The sequence below is a fragment of the Pleurodeles waltl genome, chromosome 4_1 (genome assembly GCF_031143425.1).
Source record: "Pleurodeles waltl isolate 20211129_DDA chromosome 4_1, aPleWal1.hap1.20221129, whole genome shotgun sequence".
NCBI classification, from domain to species: Eukaryota; Metazoa; Chordata; class Amphibia; order Caudata; family Salamandridae; genus Pleurodeles; species Pleurodeles waltl.
The window spans coordinates 840,570,385-840,593,030 of record NC_090442.1 but is presented as its reverse complement, the minus strand read 5'-3'; the positions used below and the strand labels follow the sequence as shown (position 1 = coordinate 840,593,030).

Sequence of the window (22,646 nt, the reverse complement as noted above, 5' to 3'; positions counted from 1 at the left end):
AAGCAATCCTTAACAGCAAGAGTATTAAGTAAACATTGTAGTTGGCTCAACCATCAATATGGAGTCCAGAGAGCACTTAATAATCTGCCTAGAAGGTCCCTGGGATGGTGCACCCCATACGAGGTACTGTCTGGCACACATGTGTATGTCCCAGATATTGATGACTCTGGTGCGGTGAGACACACCACCTTCTGATATAAATTAACGTGTCACTGTGAAGGAATTACAGTAGTTCCGTGATGAAAACTCATCTGCATGAGCCGCCACCTTGGGAATAAGGGATACGCCAATATCACCGACTGGATGGATTCCAAAAGTTGGGGATCTGGTGCAAGAAAAAAATGCTGTAAATAAAGAATTTGGCCCTTCATATCGAGCACCAGTTTGAGTCCTGGGAATACACAGTACCAGAACTGTCACCTTACCACCGCTGCCAGGTTCAAAAGGAAAGCACTTTGTTTCCATCGACAATGTCATGTTGCACCATGTGGCCCGTCCTACACAGCAGACCTAGAGGACTGCTGGGTAGTTCCCAAAACCCTCTCACTACCAACTAGGATGTATCTCTGGAAGTTTTAGCAAACAATTCTGACACTTCCCTGAGCTTGGGCAGGGCGGAAAATTATATTTGTTTAGTACCAGTAACTTATTCTGCAACAAGAGATGTCCATACTTTTGAACAGTGTTTTTCAAATTCAACACCAATGGATGGGGTAGTTTACCAAAAACCAACAAGAGAGACGTTTGCCAGTTCTCCTTTTATTAGACCGCTCTAGTATTTGCACAAACTGCTTTTGGATATTTTGTCGACATCAATGATTCTTTCACTGATTCTTCTATGTCTTCTGCAGTATCTGTATGAAGAGCACGTAAGCTGTACGCTTACCTTAAAATTATTTGATTCGTCCCTGGAACTATCTATGGGCTCTGTTGACTGTGTTTGCCTTTCTGCTCTGGATCGGTTTTGACATTGTTTTCTTTTTATTGATACATGGTCATTATCTCCCTGAACGTTCTACCGTTGAACTGGTGGATGAGGTCCTAACACAGTACTTGTCTTCACATAAGGTCCAGAGAGACTCGTCCCTAATGAACATTAAGCTGTACCGATTCCTGTTGGGATTGTTTGGGATAAGGTATCCTTTGATGTCTTTGAGCCGATGGAGACCCTTCAAATACCATAAGTGTTTAAAGTTTCAATGAATTATATGATAACACAAAGAGTAGTTTCAGATGAGTGGGATGTAAAAACAGTTGATTCTGTGCTTTCTGGGGTTGAATATTATACTGTATTTGAAAGTGAAGATGTTTGTCAAACAACTGTTAATTATGGCTATATGTTTTATTACAATCATTCCCAACACCATTTCATACATAAAGCTAGCACCCAAAGAGATGTTTATAATTACATACAATGGGAACATTATCCGACCCCACCAGTGGGGAGTTTTAAAACATATATGGAAAAATGTGCCTATTCTACTGGGCACGATATAACAAATGCTGAGTCTTATTATATCAAATTACCGCAAATGAAAATGAAAAGTATTTTGTTAGCAGATACCAGAATGATTTATTCTGATTCCTTCATTTCCCAGTTGGCGATAGAAGGTTAAGAATATTGGTTAAAGTCAATTGACTTTAAAAGTGTATGGGGAACTACATTTTAGCAAATACAGGGAAGGGAAGCTTTGTTTAGAGCATACCTTATTCTTATTCAGCACTATACAGCAAACTAGTTGTCTAGGCTTGGCGAAGATCGAGGAAATTAATCCGCCTAGTATTCTCTCACCAGATACATTTGAAAATTGGCAGAAAGTAATAAATGCCACTGAAAAACGGCTCGATGGGTGGGTTCAGAAAGGAACATTTAACACAACACCTGCAGGTCCTGACAGGTGGTTATTGTGGCCAATGGACATGAATGGGTGTCATGCACATTTTGTAAACTGCACAGCGGGTTTTAGAGTGAGCTGACCTGACCCTCGTTACATATCATCAAAACAGTCTTATATTGTCACCAGATATAGGGGGTCATTATGACCCTGGCGGAAGGCGGAGAAGCGGCGGTAAGACCGCCAACAGGCTGGCGGTCTTTTTTTTTGTATTATGACCATGGCGGTTACCGCCATGGTCATCCGCCGGTTCTCCGTTCCGCCCGCCGGGCTGGAGACCTGGGTCTCCAGCCCGGCGGCCGTCACTATACCACCGGCGCTATTTTGACCCAGCTTACCGCCGTGGATTTCCTGCAGTTGGAACCGCCATGAAATCCATGGCTGTAAGCACTATCAGTGCCAGGGAATTCTTTCCCTGGCACTGATAGGGGTCTCCCCCACCCCCCACCCCCACCTCCCTCCCCTACACCCCCTACCACCCCTGCCACCCCCCAAAGGTGGCAGGGCCCCCTCCCCACCCTGAACCCCAACATCACAGAACTCACACACACACACACGCAGGCACCACGAACACACACACACACCGACATACAAGCATACATCCACACACACAGTCAGACACGCACACCCACATACAAACATACATACACATACCCATACAGACATACCCACAGACATACACGCACTCATTCCCAAAACACGCAACACCCCCGCAAGCATACAAGCACTCACACACCCCCTCTACATACACAGATGCACACCCCCATGCACCCACACAACACACAACACCCCCCACCCCCCTCCCCTAACGGACGATCGACTTACCTGTTCCGTCGATCCTCCGGGAGGGGACGGGAGCCATGGGGGCTGCTCCGCCGACACCACAGCGCCAACAGAACATGCATTCTTTGAACGCTGATCTGTTGACATTCTCACTAAAGGCTCATTACCAGTCATGCATATTGAGATTGCATTTGCTTCGATACATGCATTTTTATTTTCCTTAATATTTTAGCATGAGCTTCATTTTAGTGGAGATGTGTTCATTATTTTATCAGTTGTCCTTTTGCGTAGAGTTCTGTTGTTCATTTCTCTGCACAATACTTTCACTCTGTGCTTTGCTCAAAGCTGAATGTGATAAGTTTTGAGTTATTGCCAGCACAAAGCATTCATCATGTCCCCGACTCTTATACACAGAAACATATGCGTTGTCACGCCAGAGCAGTTTCTCAGAACACCAGAGTTTTTATTATAAACATCTCATTGCCCACTATACAATAGAGGGGAATTCCACCCATTTGTAAATCGCCTTTGCAAGTTTCCGATGAGACCTGATGCAGTCTCTCCCTTCATGTGGGAGGATTTGCAGTAGACCAACAGACCTCTTCTTTACATACAATCACAGGTATAGGGTTCTCCTGGGGGGCCTGATGGGCATATTAGGGCTTACACTGACATGCTCTTGTACAGAAAAGTGCAGGTAGGGAGTCTAGAACCATTATTGTGACAGTATGGTGGGACTTTTTCTATGTTTTACTTTCCTTGTCACTGCTTTGCTTTTATTGTGTTTTATCATCCTTATAATCGCAATTCATGACTGTTTACATAGAATGCACTTGATTCAATGAAACGTATTGAACTTAGTACTGCTTCAGTTTATCTTTGATGTGTGAGACACATGTGACTGAGAGAAAAGCGTAAGAACTGTTCCACCATGATTTCCATGAGAAATCCAAATGTCATGTGAAGGGCTGCCAAAAAACTCCTTTACTTTTGGGTACTGGTGAGGTGCTTTTAGCTGGCCGGAAGGGTTAGGCCAGCAGGTGTCACACGGGGCAGGATTAGACTTAGTCCCCAGCCCCTGTGGTGTTGCGCCCAAGTCCAGCAGTCTTGTTACTATAACAAGAGTTTTTACGACAGCTTGCCAAGGAGTGCAAAGTGTCTGTCTGCTTTTTCACTGTTATCACAGTGAGTGGTTTTGCCTTGACTGAACCACTAGGAAGCTGCCTCTGCTCTCACTTGCCAAGCAGCGTAAAGCAGCCTTCAAGATAGCGTTGATAACAAGCTGGCTGATTATGCCAAGCAATCTTATCCGCACTGATACCACACTGTATAAAGCTTAGAGTCCACTTTTAAAAGCACCGCAAAGAGGCGCTCTCACTTATCTGTGTTATCTACATGAGCCGCACACATGTCGGTTCACACCTACGCATGCAGAGGTACAGACCACCTGGCTGGCTCCTCGTTGCAAAAATTATGTAAACCTCTTTATTTCAGGATACAATTCTCCATGCATAGTGTGTCACTTCCAGCCAGTGGTAACCACCACTTCCAGGAGCTCCTTACATGGAGCTCCACGACAACAGAACCAAAGCTCAAGTATATAGCCCATGTTTTGAAAAAGCAAGATCACAACATATTGCCTGAAGAATTATGATTGGCAGAGATATATGGCATACACGAACCTAATAAACCTCTGTAACTATGCTCATCTTATCCTAGCCCCTAATTTCCTTAATAAATATAGAGGACAAAAGGACAGTCAAAGTTCTAGCTACAAGTTTGGGTGACAATAGAACTCAGCAATTATTAAATGTCTTCACTATACACTGGTAGTGACTCACTAGGTGGTTGGCCCACTGGCACTGCTGATGGTGGAATTCAAGGAGACTTTCAACTCGCTGAGGTGAGACTATTTATTTACACATCTAGAAAAGATCAACTAAGGCCCTCAATTACTCACCTATACTGGTTTGCTATACACTAACTTGGCCGCTAGAGTAAGGAAGGCGGGGAACAGTGTCACAGGCATTTTCAATTTCTAGAAGCATCCAGTCTGGCTGTCCAATGTCACCTTCCTCTTCACTACCGCAAGTAAAGAATGGATTATGATGAACGCCTTGCTGAAGGGGTTTGAATGAACACAGTGTCAAATATGATATCCCTGTACGCAGATGACCTACTTATTTATCTTCAGGTTTCAGAGTGGTCGGGACCTGCTGCATTTCAGATCCTCTACATTTTTGGTAAATATTGCAGGTTAAACAGTAATTTAAATAAACCTGTGTCATACCCACTGGGTACCTCAGACCCAGAGTTGCATTAGGCCTTTAGCTTGGTTATAGCAAGTGTGGGATTCCGATACATGGATGTCTACAGGACATGAGAGAAGGCCCCTGCTCGGAGCAAAACCAGATACCTCAAATAGACTGCAAGCTGACCAGACGCACTGGTCCCATTTGCCCCAATCTATAATGGTTAGAGCAGCCAGCTTTAAAAAGGTCTCCCATGTATATCAAATAAAAACTACCCGTTTGAGGCCACCTAAGAATTTTTCTCTAGTCTAAATGATTCAGGGCTTGCTGTGGAAAATAAATAATCTACAAATTGTTATGGAAAATGTTATAAATCTCAATACGATGGAGAGATTGGATCTACAGATATATTATGATCCCACCTAATCATCATTAAGGAGTGGCTAAATGACACACTCCCTGATCCTGCATTTGCGACTGAGAAATGGCTTATGAAGGGAACGCACCTGTTGCACATCTTAAATGGCGGAAGGCTAGTCCAGAATTCACCCCGGCCGGAGTTACAATTATGGGACTGTGGCAGGAAACATTGGGGGACACAAGATGGTATGACAAACTAATAAAATTAACTCCACTGTGGTTGGGGCACGTTCATACACTACACAGCTATAGAGAGTGCCATTGAAATACCTGAGTTAGGCAACATGATAACAGGTATGAATATGTGTTCCTTCAAGGTCTTACATACTTGCAGCTTGGGCATTCCATACATCAGACCTCACAGATCTCAGTGATTTTACTCCATTAGAGGTGAAACTGTTGATAGGTGATAGAGGAAGGCCTAAGATTTCCACCCTATCCAGATTGCTAGTGATTCACTACCCTGACACTTGATAACCTCTGAGAAGTGTGGGAAAGAGATTTGGGCACGCTCAGGGATAAGCAGTGGCAAGAAGTGAAAATGGTACCATGAGGTTGATATTACCACCTAACTCCACACTATCCAACTTAAATATCTGTATAGTAGAACAAGTTACTTCCCTTTGGTAATGGTCTTTGTGTTAGAGACTCAATCTGGCCGCAGATTACTCACCTTTTGAATACTTCACAGACATCACACTGGATCCAGAAACTTTTCAGCAGTACCTCTGTGTGCCAGAAGGTGGTTCTTTGCAGCTCCACATGGACACTGTTACACTCTGGAATTGACACATGGGCCTATGTAGGCGCCACCCCAGCCCGCTGACATCAGTTGCCTTTGAGACTGATTGCTCCTCCAGATGCAGAGCCACAAAACTAAATTGGTTGATAATGTACACATTCATAGACTTAGCATCTTATTTATGGATAGAGTCCAATCACAGAGTTGGGAGGATGGAAGGGAGGGTCAGTGAGGAATCTGTGGCTAGACAGAGTTTCTACCAGAAAGAGAACCATCCAAGGTAATTAAGTTGCAAGAGTAGAGAGGCTCATCTCGCACTCTGAGTTGTGACAGGACCTCCCACAGAACAACGTCTGGAAGACTGGAACTATTGGAGTGTACTAGTGTGGAAGATTACTTAAATTTCCTGACATGTCAACCTCTGTGAGGCAGAACTATTTGCTATTCTTTCTTATTTCCATTACTAGCACAAGAGTGGCTTTTGGTCTGACTTCTGAATAATGTGCACAGAATAACTGTAACATCTCCCATGTTTCTATGGTCATTTTTTACTATTTTGCCCTAAATCCTTAAAAATTCACATCTCTAATTCCACTTACAGTATTTCTACTATTCCTGTGTAATTTTGCTTTATAAATGAACCATAAACTTACTATACATTTCTTTACAGACCTGCCTGTTGCTTGTGCCTTAGCTAGCAGGGATAAAGCAAAGATTCACACTGGGTTGTGATCTAACTTAATAGCATCAACTAACTGTTATAAGTAGTTTACTCCAAAATTATTAAACCACTTTCTGACAGTCAGACTTAAACGACTAGGTATTTGAACACCAGCTGCCACTCTCCTCACATGGCTTACTCTACTAAATTTGCTGCTGTGTGCCAGAACGACAAGCTTTGGAATGAGTGTCTTCTAAATATATAATGGGTTTGAGTCTTTGAGACTATATTCTGCATCTTAGGATGCCTCTGGTTACACATAGGTGGTATTGGTACGTGCTTCGTTCTGCTCGATATAGAGTTGTTAGAACTTAAAATGATGTCCGAGAACGCAGGGGATGAACTCAACATATTGCTGAGACAAACAGCCAGGAAACAATTAGGAGGAATAGTCGCTGCATTTCTCACAATTAACTTAAAAGAGCATCATAGTGAATCATCTCCCTCACATGGTAATGTCAGCTATAGTCATAGTAAAAAACAAATCCCAAGATCTGAATTGCTCTGCAGGATTTACATAGTTGTAAAGAAACTCCTGATAAAAGTATATTTAAAAAAAATAAAAACTTTGCACAATTTGGCCAGAAAAGAGATCTGCCCTTTTACACAATTTTACAAACAAATACTTTATTATTGAAGTTTAGATCCCCTACTGAAGACGTAATTCATACAAACTCCCCCTTCCTGGGCTATATTGTTCATTTTTGCGGATACACCCTCAAAGGCAATAGGACAAGTGACTCTGTTTAGTAGCATAAGTTGTGTCAGTGCATAAAATCCATTGGATTCCCAACTACTTTAGGAAGATAAACATAATTAGACATTCCAGTCTAGGTGTTCCTTTAGAGACGATGGCTGAACTAGAGCCCTGATATAATCCATGGCTGAGCTTATCCGCTCCTGTCTCACAGTCACAATTCCATAATAATATACACCCAGAAATACTTTAGGGAAATGATACAACATCAAGGCTATAATCCTTTAGACTTTTCTTCCACTTACACATTTATTTTTACATTTATGCCAATGACTATGTCTCAGGATGCAGTACATTACCAATTGGGCTTAGAAGCATATTGTTAAACTCACCTTGCGCCCTCCGCTCGTCAGAAGATGCCTTTACAGCATCAAGGAAGTATTCATGGCAGAAAGTTGATTTTGCAGTTTCTTTTCATTTAAGCCCATTTTTATCTATGCAAGCAGTGTTGCTTCCAAGAGCGGTCCTTCACGAGGTCTCTGATAGATTATCTGAAACAGGAAAAAAATGGGATTTAAAAATACATGTTTAGCAGCTTGAAATACTAAAATCTTACACAAAAAACAGGCGGGTTCCAGCTACCAATCAGAAATATGAACTACATGTCAGCATATACAAAAATGGATCTACAAACATTCACCTCCATAACTCTTCCCCTCAAAGGTCTGACATAATTACTAATAACATGTCACATATACCTTCTAAGCCCCAATCTATGAATGGTACACTGTCTCCTATCTCTCTAAACTACAGATGTGTAAGATAGCTTATTTCTGGTTCACACAGTTCCATATAAAAACATTGAAAAATTAAGCTTTTGGAGCAAAATGTGGTTTGTTGATATCTTGTGTGACTATTTTCACAGTAGCACACACTTTGCATAAAAAAGTCTCATGAGATACAGGCAAGAGAACGTTAGGAGTTGAAAATGTGCCACGACGGACATTGTCAGCAAGGAAAAAGTCTTAAGCATTAAAAATATTTTGCTAATTTGCATAATGTGTATTTTTGAGAAATTTTATAAGTTTCGAATACCATGCACTTTTAGAAATACATAGATTTCACTGGCTTAATTACAATTTCACCCAGGACTACTCTGAACCAAATCTTCTCTCTTTGATTACTTAGCCCTGTCACTCTATATACTATCCTTGCCATCACTCACTTTTCCCTCCCTTGATGTGTCTCTTAAGCTGCTTCTCGCTGATCCTCTCTTTTATATGCAGTCCATGTCACCACCTCTAACCTCTTCTCCCCTCAGAAAACATCCTTTTGAGAGATTTTAAAATCAGGTGTAATAAATTCTCAGCCAATCACTTGTGAACTGTTGTCCTTCCTCTGAGCCAGTGACTGCCAATGAATCTGTTATAACCATCCCTATTGCAAAGTCTCTACTATAACATCAACCTCACCAAAACCAAACATGACTGTGTTCAAACTTTGGATCATTCTGATCATTTTCACCCTAATTATTTCTAATAGGGTACATACCAAAAACAGAGTGTGTGTGAGGCCATGACTCTTGGCTTTTAGATAAAGACAGATAATCTGAGCTCCTTGATATATTTTCCCATTGTCTAACCACCTGACCCCTAAGACACAAAACTCCTACTTGCAAAAAATACAATTACTCTAGTACGGCCATCATGGGTTATTTTACCCCTCTCTCGTACATAACCCTAAACAACATCAAAGCCTATGTGATTCTCATCCAATCTTGGTCCCAAAAGACTCTCTGTAGGAACAGCTGGAAGGCTATGAAGCACCATCATACTTCTTTTTCACTTTCTCAACTCAAACTAATAAGAAACATCTACAAGTCCTACATTCTCTTAGAGAAAACAGCTTTTCTAGATTCTGAAATAAACCCTAAAACTTTACAATAATCACTAAAAGTGCAAGGTTTGGGGGCAACCCAAATCACCATTAATCAGTGCATGTCAATTATTATTATTTCTTTACAAAAATAGGAATAGGAAACTCTCCCTGTTTTAGGAAGACACAGATGATCTTCCAGTAAGGCCCTGTCGGTTCTCATGGACAACAGCTTACCTTTTTAGTGCAGCTCTCTCCTTTGTCGCTGTAATCCCTAGATTTGCCCAACCTCCTGATTTTTTTCCTCTCCCTTTACAAAAAATGTGTTACTCATTCTTAAATATACATATATATCTTCTATTATTCTAGAGCTCCTTCGTCAACCACTCACTGCTTTCCCTCCCCATATTTATCCCAAATATTTGTCTTTATTATGCCATGGTCTAATTATGCTTCTTGACAGCTGAGTTTTCACCAATTGGTAAGAAATACAACTATTAGGGTCGCTATTTGCTCTGACTGTTCAATGACCTGTAACTCTCCTGTCCTCTCAGGTAAATGTCACTCTGGCCGGCTACACCAGCTCAGACAATACAGCCCTCTGAAACACGTTTTTGTGAATTTCACATTACAGTATGTAATAAAATGTATAGGTAAATAAATAGGATCATAAAATATCAGATTCGGTACAGCTGTACATACTGGAGACTGTGTTCAATGGTTAAATCCATTTGTCAATGGATCAACAACTCAGGGCTACCTCATAGCAAACATTAGAAAAGCAAAAAAAGTTGCTGTGTAAGGTGGCCATCCAATAATATGTCACAACAGGTCTAAAAAAACAATCGGACATTATCAATCAAGGTGATTTAGGACTGGGAAAAATGAATGCATTATTTTACTTTCACCGCTGTAGATTGATCACTTTCAAATAACTGCAACTCTTTCTGATCATGTCTACTAACTACTTGCTCATCTGGTGCCATTGATCATTCTATTTTGATTGTCACAAAAAGGTCAAGTGGCACAATCACATACGTTGAACTACGAATGCTCAGAAAACGACCAACTGGCTTGCAAACGTTTTCTTCACGTATGAATTATTTTATTTTAGGCGTAGTGCAGGAAAATGAAATATGTACAGGAAGGACAGACAGAGGAAGGCAAAGAGGTCTGGTTCAGTGCCCTCGGTCTGCCAATCATCCGTACTGCGCATGCTCATCATGACATACAGCATGGATGCCTAAGACGCAGAGGAGCTTCTTTGGGAGTATGGAGTCTGGAACCAGCTTGCTCAGCCCGTGAATCATCTGGACTACACTGACCAAGAACGTCGGGTAAGAAGCAGGCAGGAGGGGCAGAGGAAGTCCTCGAATACCCCGTTACAGCTGGACAGGCGTGTATTCACTATGAAGGCTGTTCCCACCTATTCTGAGCCGGGGGGAGAGAGATGTCAACAATCATGATGCAGAGGAAGGAGCCATTCCTCCACCCTCCTTGCTTCAGAAAATAATGCTTGTAAAGAACAGCTGTCAATTGATTCATTCAGCTGCCGTCATCAGCAATTTCCTTTTCTTACATTGGAAGAAGTGAGACTGGCCAGCTCTCGCTATGCTGCAATTACGAAGAATATCTATGGCTTTTAAACTTTAAGAGTGAATGCATCAAAATACCCCTGCTTTATTATTGCGACCTTCTGTGATGTTGTAATGCCTGCTGCAGGAAGGAGATATGAGGGTGCCATATAGAATGGTAGCAATACATGTAGAATATATATATATATATATATATATATATATATATATATATATATATATATATATACACACACCCACATACATACACACACTGAAAATCCCAAAGGTTACAGGGATGTTATAGTTAGGAACAGAATTAAGAAATCCACAGAAATTCACTTAAAAAAGCAAAGGTTAAAGGGACGTTACAGTTAGGCTCACATTTCAAACATACAAAACCATAGAAATTCAACTATTATAGTTAGAGTTATATCAAGAAACTATAACTCATGCCCTAAGTTACCTAAAACTCACCCCCCACCATGCACAGTTTCCTCATTAATAATTTTATTGGCAATGTTGTAGTGCTAATTTCAATGATGTCATAGATGTCATAAGTGATGTAATATATGGGGTAATTAGCAGTGCATGGTGAGGGCAGGAGTCATAGTTACCGGCGACAGCCAGTAGATAGTTATAGTTAGGACCAACATTTCCCATAGACAAAGCATTTTTTTGTTTTGCTAATAACTTTGGTGCTGCTTCATAAATCTTCATGAAATTTTCAAAACCAGTATATATATTAGTACAGCTGCAGTCTATGAAGTTTCAGGGTGATTCGTCAAATGGGGGCTGAGAAAAGTGGGGGGATTCAAAAATGGTTTTATTCAACGTAATGTCTATGGGGATTTTGCAATTTTTAGACACGGTTACAGCCGGAACCGCTGAAAGAAATTACGCAAGATTTGGCAGAAAGCTAGAGCTTTGCCTAGAAAGAGCCCTTTTTTAAATTTGGTGAAATATAGATACAGAGGGACGCAGATTTACTTTGGATCCACCCATGGAGGATCTGCTGATCCAGGCAAAAAGCAAGGCTCTGACTGGCTGGCTCCCACCTGACAGGAATGTTGAGGCTGCCCTTTTCGTTTTTGCTTGGCCCGGGAGGGAAAATAATTTGTAAAAACACAAATTAACCCATAAGACACATGGAGGGGTCCCTGAGGGACCACTCATGGGCACAAATTGGCCCAATTTTCTTTTAGGATGATCCGTGAATTCACTGTGGCACTCAGCGAGACCTCCAGTGTAACTTTGAGATGGAGCAGCAGATTGAAAGGAGAATGAAAAACGGTTGAGTGCATGCGGGGTGGGTGGGATTGGCTGCAGGGCCTGGCCGCATGCCACGTGCAGCATTGGTTGTTTTAATATACGGTCATTATATATTACTTTACATGAAAATAAATTAACTGATAAAAACAAAGGTTACAGGGACATTATACTTAGGTTTACCTTTTACTCACACAAGACTACAGAAATTCAGCAGTTATAGCTGTATTTTCAGTTATAATTAGCTGAAGTAACTAAAATTAAGTAACGTTAGGCCATGAGTTATAGTTTCTTAACATAAGTATAACTATAACTGCTGAATTTCTATGGTTTTGTGTGAGTAACATGATACTAACTATAACGTCCCTGTAAACGTTTCTCATATATATATAAAACATTGGCCGAGCAGTGTCAATAAATCAATATATGTAGAATTTCCTTCATATATTTCAAGGGGGAAAGAGACATTATGTGAGAGATCAGAGTAGGTAGCAGAAGATCTGACTAAAGCCAATCTCTCTGCATTAAACATGTGCCTTATCTGCATCTGGATATTGACCTCCTCAAAGCCTTTGGGAGAATATATATGCCTTAATCCTCAGGCACTTATATACCATGATTTATGTGATGTCTTGTTCTAGCTGCCTCACATGGTCCTTGCATGGAGTCCTTGGTTACAGTGTGCTGCCAACATTCTCTAGTTGTCACTTTCCTCTTTATGTCAGTTGCAAAGAAATGGAGAAGCTTGCTGGGGTAGTAATAATAAGGGACATTACCTTAATACATCATCTAAATCGTCTGCCTCTCGGTTGATACTAATGTCTCGCTGACATCATCTTTGGCAATGAGCTGGTTCCAAGAAGAAAAAATAATACCACAAATGCTGTCAAAGGGGAGGTGTGTAGCCGATACTGGGAAATGTGGGGAGCAGATATTTCGGAGAGTGGTGACAGGGCACATTGAACACTGCAACATGAGCAGCACAAAGTATTGCTGAAGGTCGGCAGTAGTGGCACGATGAGTCAGGTGATTGTGCCAATTTTGGGAAGAGTGAGAAGTGTGGAAACGGGCATGCGCCTGGATACGGTGAGGTGTATCCGTGTTAGTGCATGTATGCATATACAAAGCCTTAACGTTGGCGCTTGGTGGCCATTTTCGAGGTAGATTTCATCCCTGTCTGCCACTCAAGAAACAAAAGTTGCAGTGTCCATACTATAAGGGGGAATTTGACGCATGGCACACTTGGTGGCCATTTTGGACGATTGGGAAAACCTGCACAGTGAATAAATGGATACACTGTTAGCAAAGTCAGAGTGAGCAGCCGGTCGTCTGGAATTTTCTCATACTTTTATCGTTGGAAATTAAATGCTTGAGAAACAGTGACAGGCACACCTGAGGCTGAATACTGGGGATTCATGGATGATGTTACATCTCTGGGTGGCAATACGTCAACAACATTGAGAGCCCTTGTGAGAGTCAGTTGTAAAGAGCCATCCGGGCTCTTCTATGCTTTGTTGCCTTTGCAGGGCGCAAGGGCGGGGTTGAACCTAAAGTTATAAAATAAAGAGGCTGGGGCTGTGGAGGCAGACTCCACGTGTAACACTGGCGGAGTGTGTGTGTGTTTATTCAGCCGGGAGTTGCGAGGGCCTACTATTCCGGGAGGGCCCTGAACCCACATTGGCGACGAGGCGGATCGAAGTCACGGAGACACCGAACCCGTGCCGTATCCACAGAGAACAGACGCACGATCGTGCACCCTCTGGTGCCGTTGACTCGTTCCTCGGCGGAACAGAAGGCGAAGTGCGTGGCAGGCTACGAGGCCCCACACACTGCTAGTGATGTGAGGCGGTGACTCACCAGGTCGAACCTCTGCAGTCCAGCTCCTGGATCACTCACCAGATCGGGCAAAAGCCACCGCGCGGCTGCGGCCGGCAGAACTCTCCCATTGGTCCCGGCACTTCCAGCCCCTAATCGCCTGCCTTGGTGACGCAGCACAAAGGCCTTGGAGGCCCCTGCTGTGCCGCCTGCCCAGCTCGCCAGGCCTGCCACGCCCACAACGGCCACATAGCCAGCAAGGATGCTAAAAGAAGGGCAGAAACACGACCCTGGGCCCCCACGGGCCAAAAACAAAAACTAAAAAGTTAGAATTGGAAGAAAACTAAAAAAATAAGTATAAAATAACAAACTTGAGGAGCAGAAGGTGGTGTTTGGCCCTGCAAGAAAGACAGTAAGTTGTTCCACGCCACAGGAAACAACAGCATTCCATCAAAGGGACGCTCCCACTACCCCAGTTTGTTTTAAGGGGGCACTGACAATCTTCTCACTTACACCCACATCTACAGAGGGGGAAAAGATAGGGTAACAGCGTGCTCCACCTCATTCCACAGCTCCTCTCACTGGCTACAGCGACATGAGTGCCCCACAGCAAGTGAATGAACCACTCCCAGCACCTACTACCGCCAGTGCTCACTTCTCAGTTGCGGCATTGCCCCCATTTAGCCAGCTCATAATCCCCACCACGGCAGCACTGCAATGGCGTTTGCGGCTAGGTCGTTTAGACAACTACTTTTGTGCCACAAGAGAGACAGATGGGGCAGTGCATAGGTCCCTGATGCTATTAATGGGAGGCGACGAACTCCACAAACTCTTTGACTTGCTCCCTGACACTGGGGATAGGACGGATTATGAGGCGGCAGTCGCTGCGCTGAATAAGCATTTTGATCCCCAGCTGAACCCGGATTACGAGTGGTTCAAACTGCGCCAGGCCCAGCAGACAGATCTTCAGTCGGTCGACATGTTCTACACATGGCTCAGGAAGCTGGCCAGCACGTGCGTTGGCCTGAACCAGCACCAGGAGATCAGAGCCCAGATCATCCAGGGGTGCAGGTCCAACATGCTTCGGAAGCTCATCATGTGACAACCAGGTATCTCCCAAGACAAAATCCTGATACTGGCTCGCTCCCATGAACTGTCGGCCGTCCGTGCGGATGCCATAGCTGCAGCCAGAGTGCAATCCATAGTTGCCGCGTCGGTGGCACGCCCGGCCCAGGTGAAGGAAGAACAGGTGGATGTCATCCAGCCCCGTCAAGCCACAGGGCGTCGGCCGCCATCGTCAAAATCGGGAGATGGAGTCTGCGGCAGTTGTGGCTATGAACATAGGTCGGCGAGTGGATGGACGGCGAGAGGGAAGTCATGTAACCGGAGCAGCAAGAGTAATCATTTTGTCAAGATGTGCAGGACAGAAAAAAACAGACTGCCGGAGTCAAAAGGAAAAGAGGCCAAGGTCCGGAGTGTCACCACAGATGAAGAATCGCCCAGAGGACAAAAAACCGAGAGAGTGCCAGTCTTCGAGGAGGACGAGGAAGAGGACATTTTTGTCATTTCGTTCACAGGGTGGAGACAGCACAAACGGCGACCACCCCCGATGAGCAAGGTGCAGATCATAGACACCGGGGCATCGGTCAACGTAAAGGATGATGCCATGTATCAACAGCTGTCCCCCAGACCGCGTCTGGACCCGAGCAACACCAGGATTAACACATACGGGGGACGCGACCCTCTTCCTCTGAAAGGGACAGTCGAGGTATCGATGACAAACGGTCAGCTCGCGACGGAAGCAAAGTTCTACGTAGTGCCCGGTGATTGAGGCAACCTGCTAGGATGCCATACCGCAGAGGACCTAGAACTGGTGTTTTTCGCACGTCAAGTGTACGAATCCCACACAGAGTCCCTTTTGAGTGAATTCCCTCAACTGTTCGAAGGGTTGGAAAGACTGAAAGGCAAGAAAGTCAAGTTACACATCGATCTAAAAGTAACGCCGGTGGCTCTGAGACACTGTGGGGTTCCCTTCCATCTATGGCCGGCGGTGGATAAAGATTTGCAGTTGTTGGAGGACCAAGGCGTCATTGAATAGGTATTTTATACCTATAAAGGTATAAAATAAAGAGGCTGGGGCTGCGGAGGCAGACTCCACGTGTAACACGTAATGGAGTGTCTGTGTGTTTATTCAGCCGGGGGTTGCGAGGGCCCCGAAACCACATCAGTTATCTGTTCTTCGGTGATAGGCATATCTTATTTTGTTTCCTATCTATTTCGGTGATAGGCACAGCTTCAAGAGGAACTCTGGACAAGTTCCTACACTACGGTGATTGGCAAACCTATTGCACACCTTCAAGTGGAACACTGGATAAATGCCTACACAACAGTGCTTATCCCATACTCAAGACTGTCCCGTTTTTTTTCCAACTTGTTTTATTGTTTTTCTTAAACAGATACAAAACATACTGTGTATTAGGATGTTATACAGATACAAAGCACATAGGACAGAGTAACAGAATTGCAGCATATACAGTCCGCACACGTGGTGCTATACAAACATATTTTATCTCAGCAACAAAGTTTAAGCATTTATTGATCATGAAGAGAACACAAGGGAAGAACACAAATAACCTCTTATAACAGTAAGAGATAAATACAATAAGTAATATCAGCAGCACCTAAGCAGTGTGTGCATTGTCTTTGGAACCTCCCTCTGTGATAGGGACTCAGGATAAGTTAAGCTAAGGCAAACTGGGGGAGGGTAAGCATCATCTTGTAGGCATAGGAAAGAGAGCCAAGGGTAAGGGTGCCTTTGGATGTGCAAAACCCAGCTCCAGGGGTAGGTGGGGCCACCCAGATCTGTTCCTTAGGGAGGAGCACCACAACCGCAGTAGGGGACGACCCACCACTTCCCCACATTCATCCACCCACATGCATGTATATTTACAATATCAACGCAGAGTGGAACATCTCAACACAGCCACACCTGCAGATCCATCAAGTATCTGAAGTCCCCGTCAACGTGGTCCCTGAAGAGACAGCCGAGGCCGGCCCTGGTGTATGCATGGAGGAGGTTGCCAGCTGTGACTCGCCAGCTGTCAGATCTTCTAATGTGGTGCCCCAGAATTCCAGGTCTTGCACCGCATTCTCATCAGTATGGACCAGCCACAACCTGTGCTCTTCGGCTACACCCCGCTCAAGTAAATCTGCCCTCCATCGGTCCACCACCGGAGGTCCAGGGCGCATTAAGTGGATGGTGATGTGCCGCCTGGCCAGGACCAAAATTAACAAGGCAAACCTGTGTTTCACTCGAGCACCTGTCTGCGGAGTCAGAAGCACCCCCAGAAGACAATGCTTGACTGAGGCCTCCATCTGAACTGGTGTGCCCTGCCTCACCCAGCAGAACCTGTAGTATCTCATTCCAATAAGTCTGTAATTTAGAACAGGTCCTAGTCATGTGGAGGAATGCCACTGGTGTCTTTCCACATCAGAGGTTGGCCTGCGAGTGGGAATCATTGAATGCATGTAAGCGTTGTGGCGTTGGGTAGGTGCAGTGCAAATAAAAGAAATGTGTAAGCTTGAACTGGGCATTACTAGCTACTTCCCGCACCTGTGCGAATGATCGTCTCCACTCACTGTCCGTAAGGGGCTCCCTTAGGTTGGAAGCCACTAATCTTGGATTACCCTAATGTCTACTCTATGTTCGGCTTTCAGGGCTTTGTATATGTGGAAAATCATTTCTCTGGAGTAGCCGTAATGTCTAAGACTCCTCTGGCTCTGCCGGGAAGTAAACTCAGATTTCCAGAGTCGTACGCAAGCCCTTAGCATTATGCAAGAATTGACCGGGACACAACTGAAAGCAAATCCGCACTTCCTCCATCGTGTCGGGTCTCTTGCTGTGGGGCATTCTCCATCATTCTACTGTGTCAGATCCTTTACTTGTTGTATCTGTCGAAAAGTCGACAGCCACTGAAAGAGTCTGTGAGTTTTAATTGATTGTTGTTATTGATCAAATTTTTCAAAATTATGAAAACGAGCTACAGCAAGTGAAATAGGATAGGGAAATACAGTTGCTTAATTTAGATCCCATTTATTCAGAATAAGGGAGCCAACATGCAGAATGTTACATTCCCACAATTTTTCTGAGAAGTCCAGAGAATCCACCTACAAAGTGGAAGAAATCTTTCATGAATTACGCAAGGGTATGTGGAACAAATATAAGCGCAGAAAGAAAATACTCACTGTTATTACACTGCTTAGAAGCAGAGGGTCAAGAGGTATTGGAGACGTTACCTGATTTGGGTGCTGAGGAAGACAGAAATCTAAATGAATATGAGATATGCATAGAGAAATTAGATCGCCATTACTTGCCAAGAGCCATTTCGGTCTGAGGGAACAGGGAAGTACGGAGGTGGTGGAAGGATATATTACCAGTATAAGGAAAGCTGCTGCTACTTGCAAGTTTGGTGGGGCAACAGATGAGAGGACCAGAGATCAATTTGTGTTAAAATGTAGCATTGACAAGATTAAGATGGGCAATGGCTAACGGATGAGCTGCCACTTGATGAAATCATAATCATAGCAAAGGGAGTGGAACACGAAGAATTGTGTGAAAGAATTAAGGTCACAATGCCAATGATAGTGAACCTCCTACTGTGCATGTTGTACGTAATCAATGTGGTAAGAAGGGTCATTTTGGAGAATGTTGTAGGACCAAAGAGGAGCAAAGGAGAAAAAAAGGGAAAGTGGTACAGGAAGTCAAAAGTGTTTAAAATCCAGGTAACATCAGCCCCGGGTAGTACGTGCTGAAATTCCAAACATGAACATCCCTCAGTAATTATAAGAGTTAATACTGCAGCGTAATTAATAACGCTTGATTCTTGCTCACATTTATCCATCATTTCTAAGAAAGTCTTTGATGAAAATTTCAGAAGTCAAACACAGGTGTGTGCCGTAGTTATTCATCCTTGAGGTTAAGCTGGAGTACCCATCGGAATTGGTGGGTTATTTTACAGCTAAATTGGAACTGGGTGGTCATTCCTGTGAAGGAAAAGTTTATGTCTCTCTCAAGGGTGATAGTCTGATTGGATAGCCCCATCAAAAGCTGTTGGGTGTTAAACTAGACCAGAATTCAGACATTAAAGTAGTTGTTTAAGACGTTCAACATGTCACCACAAATTTTATCGAAGAGTTTTGAAAACTATTTCAAGAAAAATTGGAATGTTTAAAGGGATACAAGCACAATGTAAAAACTAAAATGCAGTAACTGTGGTAGCTAAGGTACAATCCATCCCATTTGGCATGCAAGAGTGTAAAAAATGAACTAAAGAAACTTATAGATCTGAATGTAAATGAACCTGTTGAGGACACAGAGTCGTTACAGCCCATAGTAGTCACCAAAAAACAGAATGATGATATTCAACTTTGTATTTACTTACGGGCACTCAACCATGAAGTTGTAGTGGATAAATTTCCTCTGCCAAATGTTGAGGAGTTTGTAACAACGTTGGCTGGGACAAATTTCTTCACTAGCTTGATACGACGTATGAGGCTGCCTTTTGGCCTGATATCAACAGCCTCACTTTTTCAGAGAGTAATGTTGGATGTTTTGAAGGGCCTTCATGAAGTCAGGTGGTACCAAGATGGTTTGCTGATATTTGTAAAAGACAAAGGTGAACATGATAACTGAGTGTGATTGGGTCTAGAAAGACTGATGAATTTGGGGCAGACCTTAGAAGAGATGAAATGCAAATTTAGTGTTCAAGAAATATATTATAGAGTGTTAGAAATGGGGTCTTTGGTTGGCAGTCAGGTTACAAGCAAGGACCCTCACTCTAGTCAGGGTAAAGGAGAATCACCCTCAGCTAACCCCTGCTCACCCCCTTGGTAGCTTGGCACGAGCAGGCAGGCTTCACTTCAGGTGTAAAGTATTTGTACCAACACCCACAGTAACTTAATGAAAACACTACAAAATGTCAACCCAGGTTTAGAAAAATAGGAAATATTTATCTAAACAAAACAAGACCAAAACGACAAAAATCGAACATACACAAGTCATTAATTTTAAAAAGCAAACGAGTCTTAAATCCTTGAGAAAACAGTGAAAACACTGTTAGCATCGAAAAGTACCTGGGTAGCGTCAAAATAACACCCACGGGTGAGTGTGCATCGAAAAAGGTAAGCAGTGCAACTATTTCTCACTCTCAAGTGAGACCGTGCGTCGTTTCTCCTTCTCCTGTCGGGTCGGCGTGCGTTGATCCGGGCAGCACTCCAGTCCGGGCAGGCATTGCGTTGTTTTCCACACCCAGAAAGGTTTGCGTGAAAAATCCTGCCGCATAGTATCAGCAAAACCACGCAATGAGTGTTGCAATGTTATCAGTCTCCGTCAGCGGGTGTTGTGCGCCGTTCTTCCAGCTACATGCATCGATTTTCCAGCTGTGATGCCAGTGGAGTGTTGATTTCTGCAGCAAAGCCAGCGGCGCACCGTTTTTCAGCCGCGTCTCGGAAGGTGTGTCAATATTTTCCCCACACGGCGGTCTGTGCATGGATTTTAAGTCTTGGTCTGCCAGCTTCACCTTCCAAGGCCCCAGGAACTGGATACGGCACCACTTGGTAGGGCAGGAGTCTCAGCAGAGGTCCAGGTGCTGGCAGGAGAAGTCTTTAATGGCCATGAGACTTCAACAACAGGAGGCAAGCTCAGGGCAAACCCTTGGAGATTTCTTCACAAGCAGAAATGCACAACAAAGTCCTGTCTTTGTCCCCTTGCACAGACAGAAGCAGCAACTTCAGGATAGTTGCACAAAGCACAGTCACAGGCAGGGTTGCACTTCTCTTCAGCTCTTCTCCAGGCAGAGGTTCCTCTTGATGTCCAGATGTGACCTAAGTCTGTGGTTTTGGGTGCTCTTCTTGTACCCATTTTGGCCTTTGAAGTAGGCCTACTTCAAAGGAAAGTCTCTCTTGTTTGTGAAATCCTGTCTTGACCAGGCCAGGCCCCAGACACACAACAGGGGGTTGGAGACTGCATTGTGTGACGACAGGCACAGCCCTTTCAGGTGTAAGTGACCACTCCTCCTCTCTCTCCTAGCACATATGGCTAATCAGGATATGCAGGCTACACCCCAGCTCCCTTTGTGTCACTGTCTAGAGAGAGAGGTGCAATCAGCCCAACTGTCAAACTGACCCAGACAGGGAATCCACAATCAGGCAGAGTCACAGAATGGTTTAAGCAAGAAAATGCTTACTTTCTAAAAGTGGCATTTTCAAACACACAATCTCAAAACCAACTTTACAAAAGGATGTTTTTTTAAACTGTGAGCTCAGAGACGCCAAACTCCACATGTCTCTCTGCTCCCTATATGAAATATTATGACATTGGAAGTCAATTCTACACTAGCTTTTTTTTCTGAGCTATGTGAAGAGGATCAATATTTAACTGCCAACTGAGTTTGGCTTCTCCCAGTATAACCTAAAGAAGGCTTATTCAGGACAAATACAATTTAAATAACATACTGACAAATAGTCAGATGTATGAAAGTGAACAGGATAATGTGATAAAGGGCTCATTTAGTGGTGGGCAACAATGGCACATTTGCCAAAAATGCAGATGCCCTGTCTGCACTCCTCACACATCTCCCCCCTTTATTAAAAGAGCAGGAGAAGGCAAAGTTCCCAATTGAGAATCTGGCTCCCCAACTAGGAGTGTATGCAATACTTAAAATCAATGGAAATAGCATCAAGGTCGGCCTGACCTGTGTAGCCTTTTTCCCTTGGCTTGCCTTCTATACCATGGCAGTTCTAGATTAAAAAATGCCTTACATGTCCTCCCAGTCACTAAGAGAAATCTTCACAGGGTCATTAATTATTGTATTTTTAAAAATAAACCCACGCCTTGAGTGAGTATTTTGAGAAATAGCAAAAACAACAAGAGATCTGCTCTCTTGGTATGACAGATCTGTTGCAACATTTCTTCTCTATTAGGTAGTCTGGCTTCAGCTACCATGGATGCAGCACTGCCTGCACCACAAAGGAGGTTAATAAGTCCATAAATCATACATACTGCAAATACATTTCCATATTAACAAACAAAGCCAGAAAACAATTACAAAGTGGTATTGGTAAGAAGCATTAGGCTAAGTCATTACGGATTTTGACATTATCACTTAAAGTAACAATTTGTCGCCCAAGCCTTTTTTAATCAAGACCATTTTTTCTAGGGGTCGCTTCACAATTATAATAGTAAATAGCAATATCATATCACATACTGTAAAAACAAGTGTTGAGTATGCCAAGAAGATACAAAAAATCTAGGAATTGTAAAAACAAAATACGTAGAATTGTTTTACAGACACGTTAGGTTATTTGGTAAATGTGAACGCCACTTTCTGAGAACCCGACTGATCCTTATTTGTGCTGAGATAGATATAGCAGACAAAAAAGATGGACATCGGTTTCAAAAGCCTTAAGTCAATAATCCCAAAATCTGGAGGGCTTTTTTTCTTATCATAGCCAAGGGGAGAAAGTCAAGTTTACATTTGGCAACATTTTTCCTTAAATGGTTTCAATGAGTCCCGTTTGCCTCAGATTAAACTTTTAAATTTGAT

At 43.3% G+C, this 22,646-nt stretch overlaps 1 protein-coding gene across 1 annotated transcript in view; it reads right to left on the bottom strand.

The window, feature by feature from the left end:
- Positions 1-22,646, bottom strand: part of ANKS1B (ankyrin repeat and sterile alpha motif domain containing 1B) — a 518,534-nt gene that overhangs the window by 309,587 nt on the left and 186,301 nt on the right. Inside the window, exon 2 of the mRNA XM_069229598.1 lies at positions 7,903-8,061. The gene's annotated coding sequence lies outside the window, so the exon portion shown is untranslated. The remainder of the gene's footprint in view (positions 1-7,902; positions 8,062-22,646) is intronic.